The sequence below is a fragment of the Nyctereutes procyonoides genome, unplaced genomic scaffold, assembly GCF_905146905.1.
Source record: "Nyctereutes procyonoides isolate TBG_1078 unplaced genomic scaffold, NYPRO_anot_genome, whole genome shotgun sequence".
NCBI classification, from domain to species: Eukaryota; Metazoa; Chordata; class Mammalia; order Carnivora; family Canidae; genus Nyctereutes; species Nyctereutes procyonoides.
The window spans coordinates 4,497,099-4,522,696 of NW_026575034.1; the positions used below are offsets into that span (position 1 = coordinate 4,497,099).

Here is a 25,598-nt window from a genome sequence, read left to right on the forward strand (position 1 = left end):
CTGCTCGGCCCTCTGCCACTGACTGCTCCCCACCCCCTGCTCATGCTCTCACTCCCCACCCCCAAGTTAATTAATTTTTTAAAAATGGGTGGGATGGCAATATCCAAACTTCTTACATGTTGGACCCAAACCAGAAGTCTTGTTATTTGATTATTTTAAAAAGATTTTATTTATTTATTCATGAGAGACACAGAGAGAGAGGCAGAGACGTAGGCAGAGGGAGGAGCAGGCTGTAAATAGGAAGCCTGATGTGGGACTTGATCCAAGGCCCTGGGATCAGGCCCTAAGCCAAAGGCAGATGCTCAACCACTGAGCCACCCAGGCATCTCTTGTTATCTGATTTTAACTCTGTGTTCTAAAATGATCAAGGTGCTATCAGTAATGAGGGGAAACATAACTAAATGAGTTATCAGACATTATTCTTTAAAAAGTTGATTGTGCATGGAATCCCGATGATACTATTCCCCTCTGAGAGAGCTTTAAGGCATAGAGATTCATCCTTAGAGATTCAAGGGTTGTTCTTCTGTTTGGAAATGCTATCAGTATTATTTCTTCCTGTATTCATTATTACTTTCTTTTTTAAAAAAATATTTTGCTGGAGTGCCTGGGTAGCTCAGTTGGTCAAGTGACTGCCTTTGGCTCAGTCATGATCCCAGGGTCCAGGGACTGAGCTCTGCATTGGGATCCCTGCTCAGAGCGGGGAACCTATTGCTTCCTCCCCTCCCTGAGCTCATGCTCTCTCTCTCTCTCTCAAATAAAAAAATAAAATCTTTAAAGGAAAACAAAAAGATTTTATTTATTTATTTATTTATTTATTTATTTATTTATTTATTTATTTAAGAGAGAGAGTGTGTGAGTGCAAGCAGGGGGAGGACCAGAGACAGAGGGACAAGTGGCCTCTTCCCTGAGCATGGAGACTAAGGAAGGGCTGGATCCCATGACTCTGAGACCATGACCTGAGCTGAAATCAAGGGTCAGATTCTTACCTAACTAAGCCACTCAGGTGCCTCGATTACTTTCTTTTACCTGAAGACACCCATTTCGGATCTACAGAGTGAATATTCAAAATTTAGTACAATATAAGATACTACTTCTCACAATGAACCTAATCTCCCACTTATTCCCTTACCAGTTCTGTAATTTATCATGTTCAGACAACTCTGCAGCATTTGGCCATGAAAATCTAGTACGAATGGCAGCAGCTACTAGAATGCCATGCGTTGGAGCTCTAGGCCGTGGTGGTGGGGGTGATAGCTGGGTTAAATCTTCACCATCCCACTGACTGATTAGGTCAAAGACCCTGATTTTAAATTGATTTTTATCTGTGGAATCTTCTAGACTCTGAGGCTATTTGCTTTTAGTAAATAGGAATGTTTGTGATGATTTGATTTTAAGTCTTTTTACCATTCTTTGAATTGGGAAATTGGGGAGGACTTTCTATTTGAATGCATAATTCAATCCCGGAAAAGCCCTTTATTCATTAAGTAAGTATTTTTAAGTTCTTATTATTTGTCAAATTTCCTTTCAGGCACTAAGAATAAAATAGCAAGCATTTTTTAAAGACTGCTATAATGGATATTTTCTTGTTATTTCCTTTATTTCTCTAGTAACTGTTCCTCTCCATGTGTTGTTGTTTGTTTGTTTTTTTAATTTTATTTTTTATTTATTCATGAGAGACACAGAGACACAGGCAGAGGGAGAAGCAGGCTCCATGCAGGGAGTTCGATGTGGGACTCACATCGGTCTCAGGTCTCCAGGATCTCAGGTCTCCAGGATCACACCCTAGGCTGCAGGCGGCACTAAACCACTGGGCCACTGGGGCTGCCCTCTCCATTTGTTTTTAACCTGTTCACAACACACATAGTAGCCAGAAGTTAGTGCTTTTGGATTACTGTCTTAAATTTTAAAAAAATTCCGATTATTTTCTCCACCATTAAATTTTGGGGGGATTTCTTTACCTTCTTCCATTGCTGTTGATTTTGGTTTTATGTATTCCTTATTCACATCTAAATAATACTTTGGATATTCCTTTTGATTGTGTTGATAATTTCTTATGATTTTACATGGATATAATTCCTATTTCTCTTTAATGATACAAACTCTAATGCTGTGATATAAATTATAAATTATAATGCTCTGCTTTGCTTTGCTAAGAGAAATCTTGCTAAAGGTTTTGTTTTCTTTCTTGTGAAGTTTCTTTTCCTTATTTTTTTTTTTTATTTTAATCAGGCTGTGACGGATGCTAGTCACCCATCTGTCATAGCCACTAAGTCGGAAAAGGAACAGGTGAGCCCTGCCCCGCCACCATGGCCAACTGCACCCTCGCAGGGAATCTCCAGGGAGCCAGGCAAATGCAAAGCATAGTTCCCAACAAACAGGGTTTGCCAAGACTGTTGTATAACAGATTCAAACTCATCATGAGAGAAGCCAATGATTCAAGACAGAAGAGTTTGGAAAAGAGAAAGGGAGGAATTTATTTTGGATGCCAGCAACCAGGGAAGCTGGCAGTTTCAAGCCTTAACAACTGACCTCTCTGCTGGTCAGATGGACACCTAGAGATTTATAGGGAAAGGTTCAGGGGTGTAGGAAGAAGAGAACGGGCAGCAAGTATGTGATCATGGGTAGGGGATGGTATGCGTTCAGCGTATGGTTGTGGACAAGGGTGGGAATGTGGTCATCTAGGCACTCCATTGCATCAGGGCTTTTCTGTCCTGGCAGTTGGAATGTCCTGCTGGTCATTGCAAAACACCTTCATCAATGCCTCAAGAAAGTTCTCAAGCAAGAAGTGAGAACAATGGGTTTCAGTTGGAGCATGAGTTAAGCAGCCCTATCTGAGGTTTCTAGTTTTAACTGTTGGGGTCTATGATTGAGCAAGAGGGCTTTGCTGGCATTAGTGTTAGATCCTAAAATATCACACTGATTTTTTACCTGCTGTCAATTTATATTGAAAAGCTACTGAGGTAGTCACGTATATGCAATAATGTATACAAATGTTAAGTGTACTTCACATTATATTTTTGTATTTATAGACACCCATATAATTATCTTCCAGATTAATATGTGAAACAGCTCCAAGATCCTATATGCTTCATCCCAAACATACCCTAAAAATATGGTTACTCTCTATAGACAGATATATAATATATATGTCCCTGTATACGATATAATAAGATATAAGATATAATAATATAATTATAAGAAGATATAATAATATAATGTGCATATTATATATATATATATATACAAACTTACTTTGATATACATTTTGAATGGAATTTTAGGGCCATAGAATAGGCATGTATTTATCTTTGCAGGTAAGCCTAGCGATACATGAGTTTTCTATTTGCTATATGTTATATATACATTTTTTATTTTTTAAAAACTCTTTGTATATTCCAGTGGGTGATTGTATCCCTTAGTAATTATAGTTTGCATTTTGCTGATGATCAAGTAATGATATTATGCACTTCTTTTTTAAGATTTATTTATTTATTTGAGAGAGAGGGGGAGAGTCAGAGAGACTGAGAGGGCACCAGCAGGGGGAAAGGCAGAGGGAGAAGCAGACTCCTTGCTCAGCAGGGAGCTTGATGCAAGGCTCCCTCCCAGGACCCGGATCATGACCTGAGCCAAAGGCCCAGATCATGACTTAGCAGACTGAGCCACCCAAACGCCTCTTATTATGCTTATTGACCACTTGGATGTTATCTTCTGTGATGTCTAATAAAGATCTTTATCTTTTTTTTTCTATTGAATTGTCTCTTTCTTTTAAAAAATATTTTATTTATGTATTTATTTTTAGAGAGAGAGAGTGGGGTGGAGGCAGAGGCAGAGGGAGAGGAAGAGAGAGAATCTTAAGTGGACTCCACACTCAGTGTGGAGCCCCAACCAGGGCTCAGTCTCACAACTCTCAGATCATGACCTGAGCCAAAATCAAGAGTCTGACATTTAACCAACTGAGCCACCAGGTGCCCCTTCTCACTCGTTCTTATTGATTTATGGTTGATGCTCTCTAACGACTAAAATACTTCCCAGGACACCATGTGAGGACCTGACTGTTAGCTCCAGGTTTGATTTTTAGTGCATGATCTCAGACAAGTTATATAAATTTTCTAATCCTCAGTTTTCTTATGTTTAAAAAACGGACGCAAAAGGTCAGTTCTTCCTTCTGCATAAAGTTTTTTGTTAGAATTAGAACCAAAATAATGCATATGTAAGCATTTAGAAAGCAGTAAGGTACTCTAAAAGTATAAGGGATCACTCTGAATAAAAAGAATCACAAGATTTTTATTTGAATTTTAAAATGCATCTTATTGAGACTTGCAGTCCTCATCCTAAAAGGAATTAAAAAGTCAATGAAAGACAGTCTAACAAAGATACTCTATTTGAGCTTTGTTGAAATACCGCCATTGTTGCCACACACTGATGCCAACATTGCTTTATAAGCTGCTAAAAAAAAACAGATTTTATTTGGACAGCCGCTTCTTGATATAAAGAGGGATGAAAGGCAGTCAATAAAGGTGGTAAGTTGCATGAATGTGTTAGATCTCAAAAGATGATTATACAGGACATGCTGTGCTCCACCGCTAAAGCAAAACCATTACGTGTGAAGTCTGAACTTTTGCAGTATGACTCCTTATGATGCGGAGTTCCCACTTTTATAAAGTCATTTTAATTTGGTGTAGTGTAGGCCCTGAGGTGGGCTTGCTCTCTCTCTCTCTCTCTCTTTTGTAATGCAAGTGCCCAATTTAAGCTTTGCTTGCCCAGGCACCCATTTCAAAGAGATTTATTTCAAAGATGGCTATTTTGAATAAACACATCGCCAGCCATGACTAGACTAGGTCAGGTACCTTTCCACTCCCTCCCCCCCACAGCAGGATACTTTGTGTTAAAGATCTTGGTTGATTTTCATAATTGACCATCTGGACTACCTTTTTTGTTGTTGTTCTCTTCCTGTGCCTTAAATTCCCATTCTTATATTTTAAATTCACCAACAAAGAGTGAGCCCACAAAACCACAAATCTCCACTCTAGACCCCAATCTAAAAGCAGAACCCAGGCCCATGTCTTTCTACCCGTGACCTCACTATGTGGCCCCAGGTGTGCCATGTAATTTTTGGGACTTGTGGGTGATGAGCTTCTTATTTGTCCAAGTCTCCTGATGGTTATTTTTGAAGGATGCCTTATAATCATATTAAGACTCACAAGGGCTGGTCCAGCTGCAACATTGGTTATTCAGAGGCTGAGATCTGATCAAAATATTTGGGAGGTTACACGTTCATATTTTGAACACATTTAAAGTTTAAAAAGTTAAAATAACATATTCTTGTCTAAAAGTACGATAGGATATTCAAGACCCAAAGGATTCACTTCCTGACCATTGTACAAACTTTGAGCAGCCTTGTAACTAGTTGGAAATTATAGATAATATGAGGATTTTATATTTAGCATTAAATTAAATTTGACTCTATTTACACCCAAATGTCTTTTTATTACAATCCCTAGAGAAACAGGAGTTATCAATCTCATGGTTCAAAAATTAGCCACATAGCATCATAGCAAGAAAGTCAAGTAATAGATGTGTTCCCCTGCTGTCTGACACTTTCTGGTAGCTTCCTAGTCCTCTTCTATGGCTGATCTCAAATCAGAGTCCTCAGGGGGCTTCATAGACTGGTAATTTATATCAAAGAAATGTCACCAGGATTCTAAAACACAAGTAAGCACTCCAAATATCTTCTAGTCAATCTATACCAGGGAAAGCTCCCTTTCCCAAGAAAGACACATTTTTGGTTCTGAATGTATACACACACACAACAAATATTATTCAGACTTAGAAAAGAAGGAAATCCTGCCTTCTGCAACAATGTGGATGAACTCTAAGGGCATTATGTTAATTGAAATAAATCAGACAGATAAAGGCAAATACCTATTGGCTATATTATTGTAGGTAATGTACTTTTCCTTCCTTTTTTCTTCTGATAATGTTAAGTTTTTACAATTGTGTGACTTGTGCATAGGGAATGTAATCGTCTTTCATATCATTATTGGGTTACTATATGTACACAATAATATATGTATTTTTGCTGTTTGCTTCATTTCTGATGGCAATAATTTCCATTACTAACATGAATGATGTGCTCTTTATTTATTTTAGTTTTCTTGATACACAATATATCTTAAATGATCCTACTAATCCCTTCTTTTCCACTGGCTCAATAAAAATCAAAATTATAGAGAATTGGTAAGCCAATAATCTGAGCAGTTTTGTGAGAAGAAATAAAATTACTTTCTTGAGAGACAAAAAACAAAATATATGAATAAATGAGTAAGTATACCATGTGTGATCCTAGGTGGTGAGCCTGAACACCATAAACATGTTGACTCTCTCAAATTTACTTATTGTTTGGCTTACTACAATTCCACACAGAATATCAGTGAAATGTCTTTGCATACAAAACATGATTTGTTTTATTTTGTTCATGATTTGTTTTAAAAGCTTATCCAGAAAAATGATTTTTAAAAAAAGACTGGAAGTCAAAAGAATGTTTTTTGGGGTAGGGCCACAATGTTAAATTGCATCAGTTTGAATTGGTTTTAGCTGAACCTATTAGGACTCAACTATAGTAAGTTAAACACATTTTCCTGTGTCTCTGTTTCAAGCACAAATGGACACTTCACTTGGGAAATCCCAATTTTATTAGCAAAATTCTTACTTATATTCATGGATAAGTATATGTGTGTATAGTATATATGTATATATACTTTTCTGTGTGTCTCAATATTTTATATTTACGATAACTAAAAAAAGCATTGTTTATCTAAGAAATGACAAAAATATGTCTGGAAAAAAACCTTATAAATGCATCTATTCTAAGGAGAAAAGTTTGATGGAAGATAGGTGACATAGAGCTAGATGGTACAGAGATGATAGATAGATAGATAGATAGATAGATAGATAGATAGATAGATTGATAGATAGATAGATAGATACTAGGTAGACACATAGATACGGGTGTTATGCTTATAATATACATAAGGTATTCAAATAAGTATTTTGTGTTAGTTTCTTAGTGATGCTGTGATAACATACCACAAACTTAGTGACATGAAATAACACATTTATCATGAAAAGTATCTTGATATCCGAAGTCTTAAATGAGTCTTACAGGACTAACATTGTCAGCAGAGCTGCACTGCATGTTCCATGGTAGAATCTGCTTCATGCCTTCCCGGGTGTTAAGTCACCTGCATTTCTCTGCTTGTGGCCCCATCCTCTGATCCAAAGCCAGGGGCAGTATATCTTCTCACAGCCTTTCACTTCTGTTATCACATCTCCTTCTGGGACTCGGACCCTTCTGCTCTTGTCTTATAAGGACCATTGTGATCATATTGGGCCCCACCTTAATAACTCAAGATAATCACCTCATGTCAATGTCATTTAATTAATCATATGAGCAAAGCTCCTTCTGCCAAGCAAGGTAATATTCACAGGTTTCGAGGCTAAGGATGCAGACATTTTGGAAGGGGACATTACTCTGTTTACCACACACTTCAAATTCATGGAGAAGTATGAATCATTTAACAATGGTAATAAGAATATTTCAGGAGCATCTGGATGGTTCAGTCCATTGAGTGTCTGTCTTTGGCTCAGGTCCTGGGATGGAGCTCCAAGTTGGGTTCCCTGTTCAAGGAAGAGTCTGCTTCTCCCTCTCCCTCTCTTTCTCTGCCCCTCTCCACTATTTGTGTTCTCTCTCTCTCTCTCTCTCTCCCTCTATTCCAAATAAAGAAATAAAGTCTTCTAAAAAATAAGAGTGGGGCACCTGGGTGGCTCATTCGATTAAATTTCTGCCTTCAGCTAGGGTCACGATCTCAGGGTCTTGGGATCCAGCCCCACATTGGGCTCTCTGCTCGGTGGGGAACCTGCCTCTCCCTCTCCTACCTGTTGCTCCCCCTGCTTGTGTTCTCTCTGTCAAATGAATAAATAAAATCCTTTTTAAAGAATAAAATAAAATAGTAAAAAAATAAGAATATTCCAAATATTGATGCTTAAAGAAAATAAATCAGTAATTACCTGACACTATATACCCAAATAAATTTTAGAAAGACAAAAACAGGTTTATGTAAAAATTGAAGTTATGAACATTTTGAAGAAAACATAATTAGTAACTCAACCCAGGTAGCCCAAGACTTCAGAAGCACAGAAATTAAATTAAAAATAGTAAACAAATAGCTGTGATATTTGAGTGCATAGATATTTAAAATATTATCTTAAAAACTAAAAATTATAGAAGTAAAAGGAAATGATAAAGGGGAAACAGTTACAGCATATACGACAGCTGCTTTTAACCATCCTTTCCTGTCAGTATCTATTTGTAGAAGAGCGACACTTACCATGTAGTTCCCGTTGTGCCTGGATCCCTGCTCATGTCCTCTTGGAGCTTTCCATCTACCAGATAAGAACTATAAAATAAATAAATAAGCCCACTGATGCTGTGGAAAGCAGCTAGGGAAGGTGACTTTTAGAGAGCTTGGTCTAGGAATGTCTGTCATAGAAGCGATATGTAGATTGAGATATGAAGGAAGTGAGCAAGATAAGAATGCAATATCCAGGCCAGAGCAGACACCCTGGACTTGAGGCGAGAAATGCTCCGATATGTTGAAAAAACAAATGAAAACAAGAGTGTCTGAAGAGTGAGCAAGTGGGAGTGTGGCTTTGGGTAAGGTTACAGAGGCGAGCAGAAGCCAGATCACCCAGGGATTATGTGCAAGATTCTGCATTTTTTGTACAATGCGGTGACTGTAGTTAATAATACTGTGTTGTATACTTGAAAGTTGCTAAGAGAGTAAATTTTAAAAGTTCTCATCATAAGAAAAACATGTTGTAACTGTCTGCGGTGATGTTAACTAAACTCATTTTGCTAATTATTTTGCAATTCATACTTATATCCATCATTAGGTTGGACACCTAAAACTAATACAATGTTATACATCCAATGGGGTATGTCAACGAGGGAAAATATACTCTTTGTTCTGAGAGTGGTGCAATTCCATTGAAGAATTTAAACTAGAAAGTTTCAAAACATTATTTACGTTTCATAAATATTCCTGGGCTGCTGCATTTGAAATGTTGTCTAGTCTAAGGTGATTTGGTAATGCCTATCTTGGTAACGTAATGGATTTCCATCCATGGAGGTAATAATTCTTCTTCATAAATCTATCCTAAATAAACAACAGAAAGATAACTAACTAAAGATTATTGCAAATATCTTCCTTCAAATGTTAATCATGAAATCCAGAGGCAAAAAAAAAAAAGAAGAAGAAATCCAGAGGCAATCAAAATGTCTTTTAATAAAGGAATTAGTAAAACTATGATACATTAAGAAATTCTATATTCTATAGCCATTGAAAAGTTGTGTTTAAGGAATACTTAAAAAATAAAATTGGAAATTTTTCATAAATCAGTATTACAAAGTAGAAGTCAGATTACAGTATTATGTATGGGGTGAATTTTTCATATTTTTCAATATGTTTATGTTAGGGTATACACAATTATATTCATATATATATACTTAATATATATATATACATTATGTGGATCTATTTATCTATTATCCATCATCTATCATCTAACTATCTGTATCTGTTGATCTCTGCATTATGTTTAGCCATGTATGACCTCTAACAAATTGGCCTAATGCAAAGATTAAGTGTTTCTTAACCTTTCCATAATTGTTGAAATCATGAACCAGTCTTCCAAAATAGGTGTATTTGCATAGTCAAAGTCAATTGAACATTTTTGCAATTATCCAGAAAACACAGCCAAATGGCAAGAGCAAGTAAGATGTCTTGGACTCCAAAAATGTAGATCAGCTAAAGTACTATCAGCTAAAATATGAAAAAAAAAAGGAAAATAGAATATCATTTGTAGGGCTTCTTTCTTCCAAGGAGCAACTTTTTGTCTGTTTGATTGGCTTTTTTTATCAGAAGATCTTTTTAAAGGGAATTCTTTTTAATCCTCCCAGTGATGTCACAGAGCGATTTGTCTAAATTTTATACATGGGGAGAAAAATGAGACCCAGAAAGATTAAGTCATTTGTCAGGATCCACACCACCTGAGATGGTAGATTTGGAGCGTGCACATGGTTCTGCTTGGCTGGGGCACATTGTAAGTCTAGATTATCTGGAAGGGCAACTGAATTCCCATTACATCAGTCTGTTTTGCCTCAAAAAAATTATCACAAGGAAAAATTTCCAGGACACACATCGACTCCTATTTGGAACTGTCTTTCCCAACCATGCAAATATGTATTAAAGGTGCTGTTTTGAGGGTAACAGAAGACACCCTTACCCATGTTGGGTGGATGGCCAAATAGCACTGTTGCAGATGGCCCTGAGGTCCTAAGTAACGTGAGTTCGTCTCAGTGCAGAAAACAAACCCTCTTTACAGGGGGGATTTTATCAGCCCCAACTGGAGACACAGCTGTGAGCGGATTTGGCACTCCTTCAGAACCTTCCTTCTGCATTTACCCGTAGCCTCCTATTACAGGCAAGAGAAACAGGGAATTTGATCATGGCCAAATAAAAATTATGTTCCAGAATGGTCTCTTCTGGGGAAGTTGAGCCCAGCCATGCTATTTGTTGATTCCCATCCTGGTGTTAATCACTGTAACCATCACTATCTAGAAAACAATTGAAAATAAAAATGAATGGCTTGCAATTTTCTTAACAACTCGGGATCGTTCTTCATCATTCTCATGCCATGATTCCATATTCTGTTTCTTTTGCTACATCCCACCCTTGTTTCGCTTCCCTCTTGATTGATGTTTTCCTGTAAACAGTGCAATCAATTATACTTTAAAGACAACTTTTATGTTATTCACATTATGTAGTTCAGAAGAATTATAGTCTGTCTTTTAAAACATGGTTTCAAGGGAAAGGTTACCTGTTTATATCCTTGACTTTGCTTCCCAAATGCTCATTTATCATACTTTTTCTCTTTAATTTTGTTTTGCCTGTTAGCCCTTTCGAATGCAGTCAATAAGGCAACTTTAGGAAAAGAGCATCTGGCATCACTGAAGCTGTAAACTTGGTCTAAGGAGTTTTGTTCTCCAACCTTCCCAGTCATTTATCAAATATCACTCACTATGACATGATGTGTCATTCATCCTAATGGATGTAACAGTGTTGAAAACGGAAATGCCAAATGAAGCTTTTTTTTTTTTTTTTTTTAAGCCTTGCAAGCAATTCATAACTACTGAAAGAAGAAAACACCTAACTGGAAACGTATACGTTTGAGAATGTAATTTTCAAAGTTAAATGAATACAAAAAGACAATTGGCACACGAAGAAAAGCAAGAGTACGTAGACGTATAGAAAAATGCTTATTTCTGGGAATCATAAAAAATGTTTATTAAAAATTACCCTGAGTTACTAGTTTTTACACTAATAAAGTCATCAGTTAAAATATGCATTGCTCACAAAGTTTCAGTAAAACCAAAGCATAGATATAGTATCACTAGTACTCAAATTGTTATAAACTTCTTAAAAATAGCAAGGTAAGTCACACTACGTACACAAACATACATGTGTAAAGACCTTGTGCTCTGATCTTAGGGATTTATTCTGAGGAATTTATATATAACAAACACAACATATTATGCTATAAAAATGCTTATTAATGAATCATCAATCATGAAAAAACCCACAAGCCAGATATAATTGAAATGCAAAATCACATTGAAATAGTATATTAACACCACTGATACTTACATAGCCATTAAATGTGTATTTATTATAAAGACAAAGGAGATCCGTGTAGGGGGAAGCTTTCCTAATGTTACATAAAATCATAAAATATAATTGCATTTGAATAATTACCACATGTGCATTCATACATGTTTTCTCAAAGCAAATACATAGTGGGAACCTAAAAAAATTAACACATTATTTATAAAAGGTTTTAACTTACTAGATCAAGGCTGCACACAATGTGTGTATGTTTTGGAATTTGACAAGGGACTAGGAAAGGTAACTGTGTCCTCATCTAGATTTTTAGTTCCTGTATATAAAAGACAGGACCTTGTTTCATACAACTGCAAAGTAAACCTGGTGATGTCCTAAGTTAAAGCCAGTTAGGACTACAGCGCACTTCTTAACTCTTAAACGAACCCTTAATATGTTTCACTCTTCTCTCTCTTCTAGGGTATCAATTTTCCTAACTTGTTTGAGAATCTTTGTTTTTTAGCACTAAAAAGACCCAAGTCCCAGAAAAAACTTCAGTCTTAGGCCAACCATGAGTATTGATCACCCTAATTTATTACTTTTTTTGCTGGAATCCCAAGCCACCCCATTTTTTGCACTGCAGGATTCTCTAACCCTTCCTGAATAGTAACCAGGTCTCAGTCTCCGTCTTTGCTCATGTACTCTATTAAAGTAGAGGTAGTGTTTGTTTCATGCGGTGTCTTGGAGCTAGTGAAGTTGGTGGGGTTGGGTGATAAAGGTCAAGTTAAAAAATAAATAATACAGGGTCCTTTACTCGGGTTCTGTTGTTTTGTCTAAGAGATAGTAGCTCTCAGGGTGCCTGGCTGGCTCTGTCAGTAGAGCATGTGACTCTTGATCTCGAAGTTATGAGTTTGAGCCCCATGTTGGGTATAGAATTTGCTTTTAAAAAAGAAATATGAACTGGGATGCCTAAGGGGCTCAGTGGTTAAGGTCTGCATTTGGCTCAGGGCGGGATCCTCAGTCTGGGGATTAAATAAATAAATAAAAAATAAATAATAAAATCTTTTTAAGAAATCTAAAACAAAGTAGTTATCATACCTATAAGGATTTATTATTTCCTAAACCCATCCCTGGCCCCTCATCAAGTGTATAGAAGAAAATCATATATTCCTATTGGAGAAAGTTTTACTCTGTGTCAGTAAATTCTTGTTCTCATCTTATTATTCTAAGAGAGCATTTACCCTGAATTGGCTGATTTTTGTTTGTTCGTGTGTTTGTTTTTTGTTGTTATTTTTTGCAAATCTCACCTTCATTTGGAACTATAGATAGGCCAAACTTGAGAGTCTAAGGTCCAGGCTAGCTGAGTAACTCTTCTAAATCTTTAAATCATAAAACTGTGTAGATAACCATGACTATCATGACTACTTAAACTCACACATATTTAGGTAGATAATTACATTTCAGATATCATCGTTATAAATTCTTGATCTCATATATGGCATCATTAAACTAATTTAACCACTAAAATTGTTTTGCACTCCCCCGCATCTTTTCTTCTCCTGTCACATCTGAAACTTCATCTGACATTTCATGTTATACACAAATCAAAGTGGGGGGCAAAGGGATGAAACGCAGAAAAGAAGGATTTATGTGAATAATGGCATGATACAGACGTAACGAATTGTCTTTCCTCCTAAAGCCAACATTTCAAATATTACATACTCTACAAGCTTTTTTGAGCCACTCGGGTTACATTGTACAAATATACTATAGTTAATGGTTTCCTAATGCAGAGGAGAGCAGCTCTGTAGGAGAACGTGCACGTAATAGAACTCTCAGCCCTATCCACCATTGTATCATAATGCCATTTATTCATACACAATTCCATCAAACTTAATGTACAAATAAGAAAAATGAATCAAATTATCTTCTAGAACACAGCATCATTTTTCCCTCTCTCCCTGAAGATGAAGTTTAAAATTTCCTCCTCCAATGACTTTTTATTGATTTTTTTAGAAATGTCTGTAATCATTACAAAGCAATGATTTAAATGCATGAGTATAGGCTTTTATGAATAAGTGTTGAATCATTCCTGATAACTAGAGCTATTGATAAATGGCTCATCTTCTAGAAAGTTTATACCTGCAAATGGTTTTATCTTCCTCCTCCTCCTTCCTATCTCCCTCACTCTCTGTCTGTCTGTCTCTCTCTCCTCACCCCCCTCCCTCTTCTCTGTTTTTCTCTCTCAAGGACAGATTTAATACTCAAGTTCAGTATTCATATTAGCTCACATTTTGGAAAAATTCTCCCCATCCAGATATTCTCTATGTCTCTATATTTGGTTTCTAGGAGTTCGAGGAGTTTTGATTAGGCTTAAAACTTACTTGACTTGGATTCAAACTACAGAAATGTATTGTCATCTGAGTGACTTATTTTTTTCTCCTTCTTAACAGGTTATTAACAGTGTTGCTTAGATGAACATCCTTAAGCCATTCAGCACAATCCTGTGGGAAGTGTCCTGGGAATATCTCCACAGGATGTGATGATAGACTTTCTCTCAGGGTTTACTCCTTGGGGAAGTATTATTGGCAGCATCATTCTGTCCTCAGCTTTATTGGATGACTGACAGATGGCCGAGTCTTTAAGAAATCTGAATCAGAGATTCAGAAATATCCTTTGGCTAGAACTGAGGAAATGTAAACTAAGTGCTTTAAATATAGAGAAACAGAAAAATTCTCTCCTTAATGAAGGACTACATAAAAGGAGCATCTCAATGAGAAATGCAGGGGAGAGAAGAGGAAACCGTGCCAGTGACCTGAGTGCTTTCTAATTTAAGGTGTTAACACTAAGTAAATCTAACTCTCCTTGGGCTCTGAAAGATTATCTCAGTATCCCTCCAATAGATTTCTCCTTTTTTATTTAATTATATCAAGTAACTTTTTTTTTCCTAACCTGCAACCAAAATGACATTAAACAGGACAAATGCCCAGATAGAGTGGGTACTCAATAACTGTCAGTATAATTACCATCTGGTACTAATACATAATTATCTTCTTTTGTCAGAAAAAAAAAGGAAAAAATTAAATTGTTCACTGCTATTCAGGAAGTTGAGAAAAAGATCTACATACATTTTGGAAATGAGGAGTAACTAAAACTCACTGAGTACGACTGAAACTACTACTGCATCTCATAGTGATGAGCTTCCAATAATGGTGGTGATGTTTACTTCCCTTCTGCTGTCCAAATCTAATCCTGCCAGCTGTAATCTGGAAATATACATGGAAAGTGGTCCAAGAAAATGGGGCTTCCAGCATAATAAGTGGAGATAATACGACCTAATACCTCATTCATTTATTTATTCACTTATTTATTATAAATTAATGATGGAGAGAGTCAACACTAACAATAAGGCCAAGAAAAATTAGGCAGTTGTGGTCACACAGGAATATCTTTACTCACGTATCAGTGGAAGAAATTACAAAAGGGAAATAGTATTGAAGACGAGTATGTGAGTAATTGTATTAGAAAATTTACACATTGTCTCTTTAAGCATTCCCCAAATAGATGCAATTAGTTATTCTAACCCTTGCTTTAGATAGTTGGAAACTGAAGCTCATAATGATCTATTCTTTTCATTTCATGTTCATGTGCAGACACTGGTATTAAATGCATCATTGTGAGTTTATATAGTCAAGATAAGACTTAAATATTTGAAATATTTAAAATTTACATTAGCTTTCTAGATCCTTCTTGTCCAAAAAGATAATAGCAATAGAATTGTTGTAAATGTAGTCCATTATGTGATTCGGTCACCAAATATAGACCTATCTTATAATTAACCTACAGGGGCCTGAGGCTCTTAACCTTATAAAAAAATAATATTCAGATCATGGAAACAGACGCATTTGAATGTATAACCTATTCATGACATACACATACCGTGTGACTTTAGACACATTACCTTAACCTCTTTAAAGCTGTATTTTTTTGCCTATAAAATAGGGGGGGAAAGTGCATTTAGTTCACAGATTTATTGTGATAATTAAAATGAATTAAAATGAGAGAGTAATAACCTGTGCTCAGCAAATATTAACATAGTAAACAAGAAATAAATTCCAATATTGATGAGAAAGTTTAAAATATAAATTACAAGTAACATATGCCTGCATAACATGAAATATAACATACAGTGAAATTCTTACATATGCGTGTGTATATTCTTTGTGTGTGTATTCTTTATTTAATCTAGACTTGAAAAAGACTCAGAGGTAAAGCCAATGCTCAAATGCAGTAGCCACTAGAGCCTAGTTTTCAGAGATAACAACTACCTTATACTCTCTACGCATTTTATTTATTTATTTATTTTATAAGTCCTACTGGATCTGTCCTTTTGTAAATTTACTCAAGCCCCTTATTGAGAAGATTCAGTTTAAGTTCTCAATAAAGAAACATTACATATGACCTTACTCTTTCTTAGATAATTTGAAACTTTTAGTAGTCAGAGATATTATTTTGAAACAAAATATTAATTGTCTCCCTACCTCAACCACATAAAATATAAGGGATTATTTTTCATAAAACCAAGAACGATTTTTAATAAATCTCTCATTTAGCTGCGTTTAATAATATTTCATGTGGCTTTCAGGATGTCATGCAGGAAAATTGACCATATCAAAATTTATGCAGTCCCACCAAGAACCACTCTTTGAACAAATTCAACTAAACCCATAAGAGATCCCTGATGATCTACAGTAGTGGTGAGGATTGCTTTCATTAAAGTTAATATCAGACCATGTCTAGCATTATTGGCTTAATTCACTATAATCAAAAGAACTTTTTGTCTGAAGTTTTCTAGCAAATTGTAGAAGCAAAGAGACCCTTTGTCTTTTAATGATACAAAAGGATAGAAAACCTAGTCATAAAATTTCATGGCTGAGTTCTACAAAACCATTGTGCCTAATAGAGTATTGATTGAGCCAAGTAGAAATATGGAGAAACAGTTGGAAATATTCCCAGGACATCTGAAAACCTAAGTAGCATTACATTTAAGAATTTAGCGAAACATGCAGGCAATTCTCTTAAGAGTTGCTGTCGCCTCATTTCAAGCTGTTCCCAGGGAATACAAATGTTTCCATGTGATATGTGAAAAACAGCTCCTGGGAACAGAAGTTCCTCTCACTTATCGGAGTTGAGAGACTATCAAATGACTGTTCGGGCTGTATTAGCCTTAGTTTTCTTTTATTTTGTTTGGTTTGTTTTCCATGCAATTCACGGATGAAATCATGAAGCTTATATGTATGACATTTCCTGTGACACACACTAAACAGCTATTCTCTTTGATCATAAACTTTCACAGAACCAATTTTTTTTCTCATACATCAAATGTGTTAACAAAAACAAATGTATGGTATTATATTATCAATTAATTGAGCAAAAGCTTATTATGTAGCCGTACTTTGCAGGTGCTTAATAAATGATCACAATTTTTGTTTACTTTGAATCACTCTAAGGATGTTTTAACGACTAACTCTGGAGTTAATGCTTTTCCACGATTGGCTCCCTGAAAACTTAGACCAGACCTGTACAAAAATTTAGAATTCTATGAAAAAAAGAGGCACTGATGGTAAGTTATTTTTCAGTGCTCTCTTATGCCTTAGTTGGTAATTGTTTTGTGATATTTATAGTTTTAGTATTTTAAAGTAGGATGGGTAGTTAGACATACTACTTTGTAGATGTGGAGATTAAGTAATTTATCCAAATCATGTAGTGAGCTGGTATCAGAAACAGACATTTTAGCCATATTTTCTCATTCCCAGATATTATACTATGAAATTGAATGTATAGCTTATCATAGTTTGTGCCAAGTTTTTTGTAGATATCCTCCTAATCTTTAAAAGTATTATATTACTGTCTCCAGTTTTCATGGCTCCGTGTTCTCCATGCCATGGTGGTTTACCATTTCCTTTACTATAAAACTCTTGATAATTACTCCCACATTCTATTGGAAACTGAGATCTCACAAAATGATTAAGTCTATGTTTGATTTCCTCTTACTTTGAGTATTGGAAATTACTTATCTTGACACCCTTAGATGTGCTATTGTCTCTGGATGTCAACTCAGATGTTTATTTTCTTTTAATGACCCTAAATGTCATTACATCAAAGAATGTGTGAATTGTTCATTTTATTGATGGTTTTAGATATTGCTGTAATAAAGGTTAATTTTGTAATCATTAAGTCATATGTAGCACAACAGATAACAATAAAGAACATAGGATCAATTATTATCTATTACTCTTTTAAGTCCCCTAGACATCCTGGCCACTGACAATTTCTCATTTGCAACTCTAGTACATATCCTAAACCTCTTTCTGCTATCATTGCAGGATTCTTGTCTCATGGAGTCCAAGAATGAATCTTGCAGACAAAAGGGTAAAATGAAGGATAACCAAGTGAAGGTGAGAACAGAAAGGAAAGAAAAAAAACTCTCTAGAGTGACAGAGGTCCTGAATGAGTAGCCAGGAAGGGCTTTTATGGTCTATCTTATAAAAAACTGCCCAGGGAATTTGGTAAACTTCTTGTCAATTACATCCAGAACAAACATGGTGGATTTTTAAAAATCATGAGAATATCATGGTGGATTTGTAAATATCATGCCCAGACTATCATGTCTACCTTCAGAACAAACATGGTTCCCTTCTCTCTGGTTAATATCCCCTCTATAACATTTCTACACATCTGGGATTTCAGGGAGCCTGGTTACATAGCCACCCCCCCCATGTGAGCCTAGGCATGTAACCTCTTATCTATCTCTCCCTATTTAGCCTCCCTGTCCCTTACTCACTAAGTTTGTGAGTCTTTATAGTTATCAAATGCTTTATTAGAATAGTCTCTTAGTCAATAAATATTTATTTCCCCCTTTTATCTCACCTTTAATAAATACTAGAGTGTTGTATTGGTGTTAGTTTTAATGTGTACATTTAATTTAACTATATCCAAGAAAAAGGCTCAAGAATTTTAATGGTATAAAAAAAGCTATACAGTATCCAAGAAGGTAAAATTTATGATTTGGCATACAATCAAAACAAGTTGTTTGACATACAATAAACAATCGTGACATGCAAAAAATCAGGAAAATGTAAGCCATAACTGAGGAGAGAAATCAGTAGAATCAGAAACATAACAGATGATAGAATTAATAAAAATAATGTCAAAACAGTTAATAGATTTGTAATCAATATGTTCAAGAAGGTAGAAGACAGCAAGAGTATGATACAGAGAGACAGGGAAGGTATTAAAAAACAGCCTTCATTAAATTTATGGAGACAAAAAGATAGAATGTTCTGAGTTTCAAAAAATATACATGGAATGTAATGACAGTAGGTTAGACACAGAAAAATAGAATATTTGTAATGCACCTAAGGAAACAACAGAAAATACTTGACATTTTAAATAGAGACATAATTTTTTTAATAACCATAAACAAAATATTCCTACACAGCCTAATAAACATGAAATGGGAGTCTCCAAAATAGGGGAAAGGAAAAGAGGACAGAAGTAAACATTTAATAAATACTGGTTGAAAATTTTCCAAACCCAATTAAAACTATAAATTCACAGATCATTGTTCAGGACTGCCCCAAGTAAAATCTCAGCAGATTTTGATTTAGAAATTTACCAGCTGATTATAAAATGTGTAGTGAAATGCAAAGGACTTAAAATAAAACAACCTTTAAAAAAGAAAAAAAAATAGAAGGAATTACATTACTGTTTTCAAAAGTTTTAATAAAGAAGTAGGGATTGAATATCGAAATAAGCCAGGAATAAGCCAGACAGAAAAAGAGAAACACTGCATCATGTCACTTATATGTAGAATGTAAAACAAAAACAAAAACAAAAAACACCTCCATCTAATAGAAACAAAATAGGATTTGGTTGTCAGGGACAAGGGAGTGGAGAAACAGGAAGAAATTGGTAAAAGGCTACAAGTCTTCAGTTTTAAGGTAAACAAGTTCTGAGGCTCTAATGTATAGCATGGTGACCATAGTTCATTAGACTGTGTTGTGTATTTGAAATGTTTTAATTTTTATTTATTTATGAAAGAGAGAGAGAGAGAGAGGCAGAGACACAGGCAGAGGGAGAAGCAGGCTCCATGCACCGGGAGCCTGACGTGGGACTCGATCCTGGGTCCCCAGGATTGTGCCCTGGGCCAAAGGCAGGCGCCAAACCGCTGCGCCACCCAGGGATCCCTATTTGAAATGTTTTAAGTGTTTTCGAAAGAGAGAAAGAAAGAAAGAGGAAAGAAGAAAGAAAGAAGAAAGAAAGAAAGAAAGAAAGAAAGAAAGAAAGAAAGAAAGAAAGAAGAAAGAAGAGAAAGAAGAAAGAAAGAAAGAAAGAAGAAAGAAAGAAAGAAGAAAGAAAGAAAGAAAGAAAGAAAGAAAGAAAGAAAGAAAGAAGAAAGAAAGAAAGAAAGAAAGAAAGAAAGAAAGAAAGAAAGAAAGAAAGAAAGAGTAAGGTAATGGGTGTGTTAATTATTGGTATCACTTAAATATACATATTTGAAATGTATATACGTTTTTGACCTTTAAAGATTTTTACTTACATAAAAAATAAATTACATCTGTACAGATTCGTAAAATAAGAATTGTGAGTACCCCAAAACCCTCAGGATTATCTGAAAAAGGAAAAATCCAGCCCAGAAGAAAACAGAGGCTATATTCTCCTTATAAGCCCACTAAAAGTAGATTCTGAACCCTATTGCAGACTTTCATGTAGGCTAGATAGAAGATAGAGGATATATGAAATATATACTGCTTAACAGTAACTTCTAAATCAGCTTGAATATTTCCAAGAAGGAGATCATATATGACCCTAAATCATTAAATTGAAATAGACTTCTAAATATAATGGGAAAATTAACTGTGAAATATCAGTATCCAAGCACTAGCTAACACTATGACTGAACTGGTTCTTTGTAACTGGGCTGCTCAATGTGTGTGTTGGGAGGGTGAAGAGAGGAGTGAGCGGGATGGAGTAATGCAATGCCTAGAACATAGTAGGTATTCAATAAATTTATCCATAGAAGCCATATTTATATCTTATTTTATGGACTTCTTGTAAATTCAGTCTTACACATCTACACTTTATTCCCTTCCTATGTGGAAAATTATCACATAATTTTCCAGCTCCTAATTTTATAATTTAAATTTGTTTTCATCAACTTTATTAAATAGATTTCTTTGAAAGTCTCAAATTCTTTAGTGTATGAAATAACAGTATCCAAAATACATACACATATACTCAAAGATATAGAGTGGTAATAAATTAAAATTACATCTTTGAGTCTTATTAAAGGGAAAATGCACTAAAAATCAGACTACCATACAGAAACTCAAAAAGAAAGTGAGAAGGAAAACAGCCTTACTGGAAGAAGACAGGAGTTTAAAAAAAAAGTAAGTGAATATCTTTCCCAGACTTATGATAAGTCATCTGGGAATCATAAATCATTTGGCCCCAACAAAATAAGTTTTTTCAGTAGCTGATTCAGCAGAGCTCATTTAAAATCAAAGAAATATCACCCATCTACACAGCTTCAAGAGGAGAATGGCCTCTGGGGCCACATAGTCCATTTTTTACGGTCTGAATATGTGTTTTACTTGCTTCACAATATATTTACTCATCTGTTTTTAAATGTCAAATAATATGAACAAGCTAACTAAAATGGCCATTGTAGGGACACCTGGGTGGCTTAGTGGTTTAGCACCACCTTCACCCGAGGTGAAGTTATCACCCGAGGGCGTTATCCAGGGGTCCCAGGGTCAAGTCCCACGTCAGGCTTCCTGCATGGAGCCTGCTTCTCCCTCTGTCTGTGTCTTTGCCTCTCTCTCTGTGTTTGTCTCTCATGAATAAATAAATAAAATCTTAAAATAAAATATAAAATAAAATAAAATAATAAAATAAAATAGTCATTGTAGAACACACTCAGCAATTCACTAGGGCCCATCACCAGTGCTTGTCTGTAAAGAATCCATATAAATATTTTGCATAATAAGGTAACTTTACTGACACCCCCACACACAGAAGAGCAAAAGGTGCTGCTCACATAAATGTTTAGTTGCCTTCATAAAAAGGGGCACAAATTTTATAAAGTTTAAGAAAATTTTTAGATATTCACTATGCAAAGTACCTTACTTTAGGCATATTAAATAAGGAGAGATAAACCATGTACATTTTTATGATTTCTAATGTGTTTTTTTTTCAAATCATAATAAAGACTTTTCTAAATCCTGCTGGAAGATGAAGAATGGGCCCAAACTAAATAACTTCTTACACAAAAACATTCTAAAAATGAACATTGCCATTATGCTAGAAGGTGGTCCACACCGTATTGTCCCTTCCTTGATCTGCTGTACTAGACATAACAGCATTTTGTTCCCTTATTTTTTTTCTATGTTAATACACATAACAAATAAACATGGATTCTGGAGTCAGCTCAGTTCTTCATTTAGGGTCATATAGCCTGGTAAACTACACACATTTGTTAGAAATGTTTAGCTATAAGTAATGAAGTACATAAACAGCTACTTAAACACATATTGGTATATTTTTTTTCACCAAAAATCCTCATAACTTGATTGAACTACCCTTTATTGCCAGCAGGGATACAACCTCTTTCATTGTTTCCTCTCCGTCATCTGTGGTGTACTAGAGTTTTTCCTGATTTTTATTCTTCCCAATAGTCACAAGATGGTTGCTGCAGCTCCCTATTTCACATCAGTGTTCAAGGCACCAGCTAAGGCTCTGTCCCTTTAACAGGAAACAGAAATTCAAGAGCCCATCTAACTTAAAGTAGCAGATTTGCAGTTAAATATCACTTCCCCTAACTCCAAGAGGAGCTACAAAATTAGGGAGTATGGTTGATGTTGGCATACATTGTTCATGCCCAGGGAGGACACATTGAGGGGAAAGTGGATATTGTGTAGGTTCGCAAAAGTAGGGCACAAGAGTACTTGTTCTACAGGGTTATTGTGATGCTTAGGTAAGAATCTGAGTGATTGTCACAAAATGAGTTTTAAATGATAATTAGTGATGTGATATCAGCTATAGCCATTTACTTGCTTTAACCTATCACATCATATTATGTTCTACTTGAGAGTAGGGGCTATATTTAATTCGTATTTGAATACTTCTCACTATTCAGAACAATGAAGATGAAAGCAATATTTTGGCAATTATATTTTCACTCATAAATATTTTTTCTTTTTTTTCCCTTTTATGTATTTTAACTTATAAACTATCACTTCATATTAATCATTAACACTTTTTATGAAATTTATAATTAATCTATAACTTTTCTGAGGCTTAGCATTGAGGGTATTTCTGTCTCTATTAACTCTTCAGATTACCAGTATTGTTTTCAACATTTATTTTTTTTTTTGAGAGAGAGAGAGTACAAGTGGGGGAAGCAACAGAGGGAAAGAATCTCAAGCAGACTCCCCATAAGCCTGAGTGGTAGGGGGACTCAATCTCAGGAACCTGAGATCACAACCTGAACCAAAATCAAGAGTTAGATGCCTACTTAACAGACAGAGCCACCCAGGTGCCCCTATTTTTGTTGTTGTTATTGGGCTGTTTGTTTGTTTGTTTTGAGACAAAAGAGTCAGCCAAGTGTGTCTTATGATATAAATACATATAAATAAAATAATGATGCAAATTACAAATAAATATAAATCCAACATATAATCCATTAAAATGGTGATACTTCAGTAAATACAATGACAAGACTGTTCCTAAAAACAATCAGAAAATAAATGGAGGCTACTTTCAAAGGAGCAATGGAAGGATTATAGAAGACTTCATAACATAATCAATGGTGTCTGATAGATAATGCAATAGGATCTTTACAATGTTGAAAGAAAATATCTATCAACCTGGAATTTCACACTTAATGCAAATGTTACTCAAGAACAAAATTTATGTTTAGAAGAAAAAACAAAACAATACAGAGATTTTGCAATTAGCAAAATCTATAGCAAATATGTACCAAGTTAAATACCGAAGAATATTCCTCCAGTGAAGGAACATGATGTCAGATGTAAGTTCGGGGATACAGAAAACAACAGCAAGAGCCTAAATATACAGGTAAATCTAAATAACTGTTGACTACATACAATGTTACTAGTAATATCTAGTAGTTTTTAAATAATATGGGTATGGGCCAAAGTCCATGTGGGTGCCAGCATGGAGGTAGCCCTCAGGGTTGCTACAGAGGAGCTGCAGCAGCTCTGGGTGCAGGAGGCTGTGGACTCCATGGTGAAGAGTCTGGATGAGAGAGCATTTGGAAGATGCACGGTCTCATGTTCTGGTGCAATGCCAGCTGTTGTGAGAACAGCCAGGGGTCCATGAAGCTGGTGCTCCAGTGCACTGAGTATGGCCATGAACCTCTGGCTTAAGCCCAGGCCCTGGTGACCAGTGAGTTGTAGAAGTCCTGGACTGCCCGGGTCAGTGGACCACGCTTTACAGTGACAGAGTCAAAGATTCAATAGACACAGGAAGCAAAGAGTTTAAGGTGAAGCAGCAGCTGGAGAATTGTGTGACCAGGTGTGTGGATGACCACATACATGCACCTCAGCCCAACCATGACCAAGATGAAATAGAAAGTTGTTGGGAAATAGAAGTCTTTGCAACTGGCCATCAGGGCTGATGGTAGGAATCTATTTAAAGAAAGAAATGGGAGTTTGGTCTTTTAAGTGAAATTTATGAAGACATTAGGATGGCAGCTAGTTTGAGGCATGTGTCACTTGCCTCTGAACACTTGATTCCTTTGTTTCAACCCTAGAAAGTGAAATGGAAAAACCCGGTGCTAAAACTTGGTTCAGAGAGAGTGCAGGAGAATTTTTGATAGCTTAAATTTCACATGCTTGTCCTGGCACTAGGACTCTCTCCCTGGTACCAAGCCACAGCCCTTCAAGGTACCAGATTCTTCTCACAGGTACCAACGGGCTGGCAGATATCCCTAACCTGCTTGTGATCCGATGAGGTGTGAACAGAGGTGTTTGTTGTCAACCTCCTGTTTACTAGAAAGATCACTGAGTCATTTTCCATAATCTGTAAAACAACATCCACACAAGTACTAATTTAGAAAGAAGAGAAAGGTCTCTGGCCATCGAGATTTGGATATGGATTTCTTGAAGGACGCAGGAGACCCTTAGCTAGGAGACCCTGTGAAAATACGAGAGGCAATGTTACACTGGGTATGGGAAGCCAACCTTCCCTCTCACTGGCTGCCATGATGGGCCCTGAGGCTCCCCACAGCAGAGCAATGGGATAGTCTTGCAGCCATACTCTCCCTTGAAGGGCAAGGGAGTTTAGGGTTGCCTGAGTGGCTGATTCAGTTGAGTATCTGCCTTTGGCTCAGGTCATGATCCTAGAGTCCTGGGATTGAGCCCAGCATTGGGCTCCCTGCTCAGCCAGCGGGTCTGCTTCTTCCTCTGCCCCTTCCCTGCTCATTCTCTCTCTCTCTCTCTTTCTCAAATTAATAAATAAAATCTAAAAAAGAACATTTTATAATATTTAAAATATTGAGTTTACAAGGGAAATATTGTGATTCTGAGTATCCCTACATTTGTAAAATCTAAATGAAAGCAAAGTGGCAGATTTTTATATTTAAGAACAGAGAACTCTGAGTCATTCTTGGATATCATTCCCATACTCCTGTACTTATTATCTTCCTGGCCTTGATGGATCTCGTTTTTGTTTTTTCTTATTTGTCAAGTAGAGACAACCGCCCTTATTCCATTAGGAAGTCATAATATTTAAGTGCAACATGTGAAAGCATCTAATATTCTAATATTGCACATGATATAGGGTGGAAGTAAACAT

At 35.9% G+C, this 25,598-nt stretch overlaps 1 pseudogene; it reads left to right on the top strand.

Moving 5' to 3' along the window:
- Nucleotides 1-23,957: 23,957 nt before the first annotated feature.
- LOC129504749 (protein FAM136A-like) lies at nt 23,958-24,373 on the top strand (annotated as a pseudogene).
- Nucleotides 24,374-25,598: the final 1,225 nt, after the last annotated feature.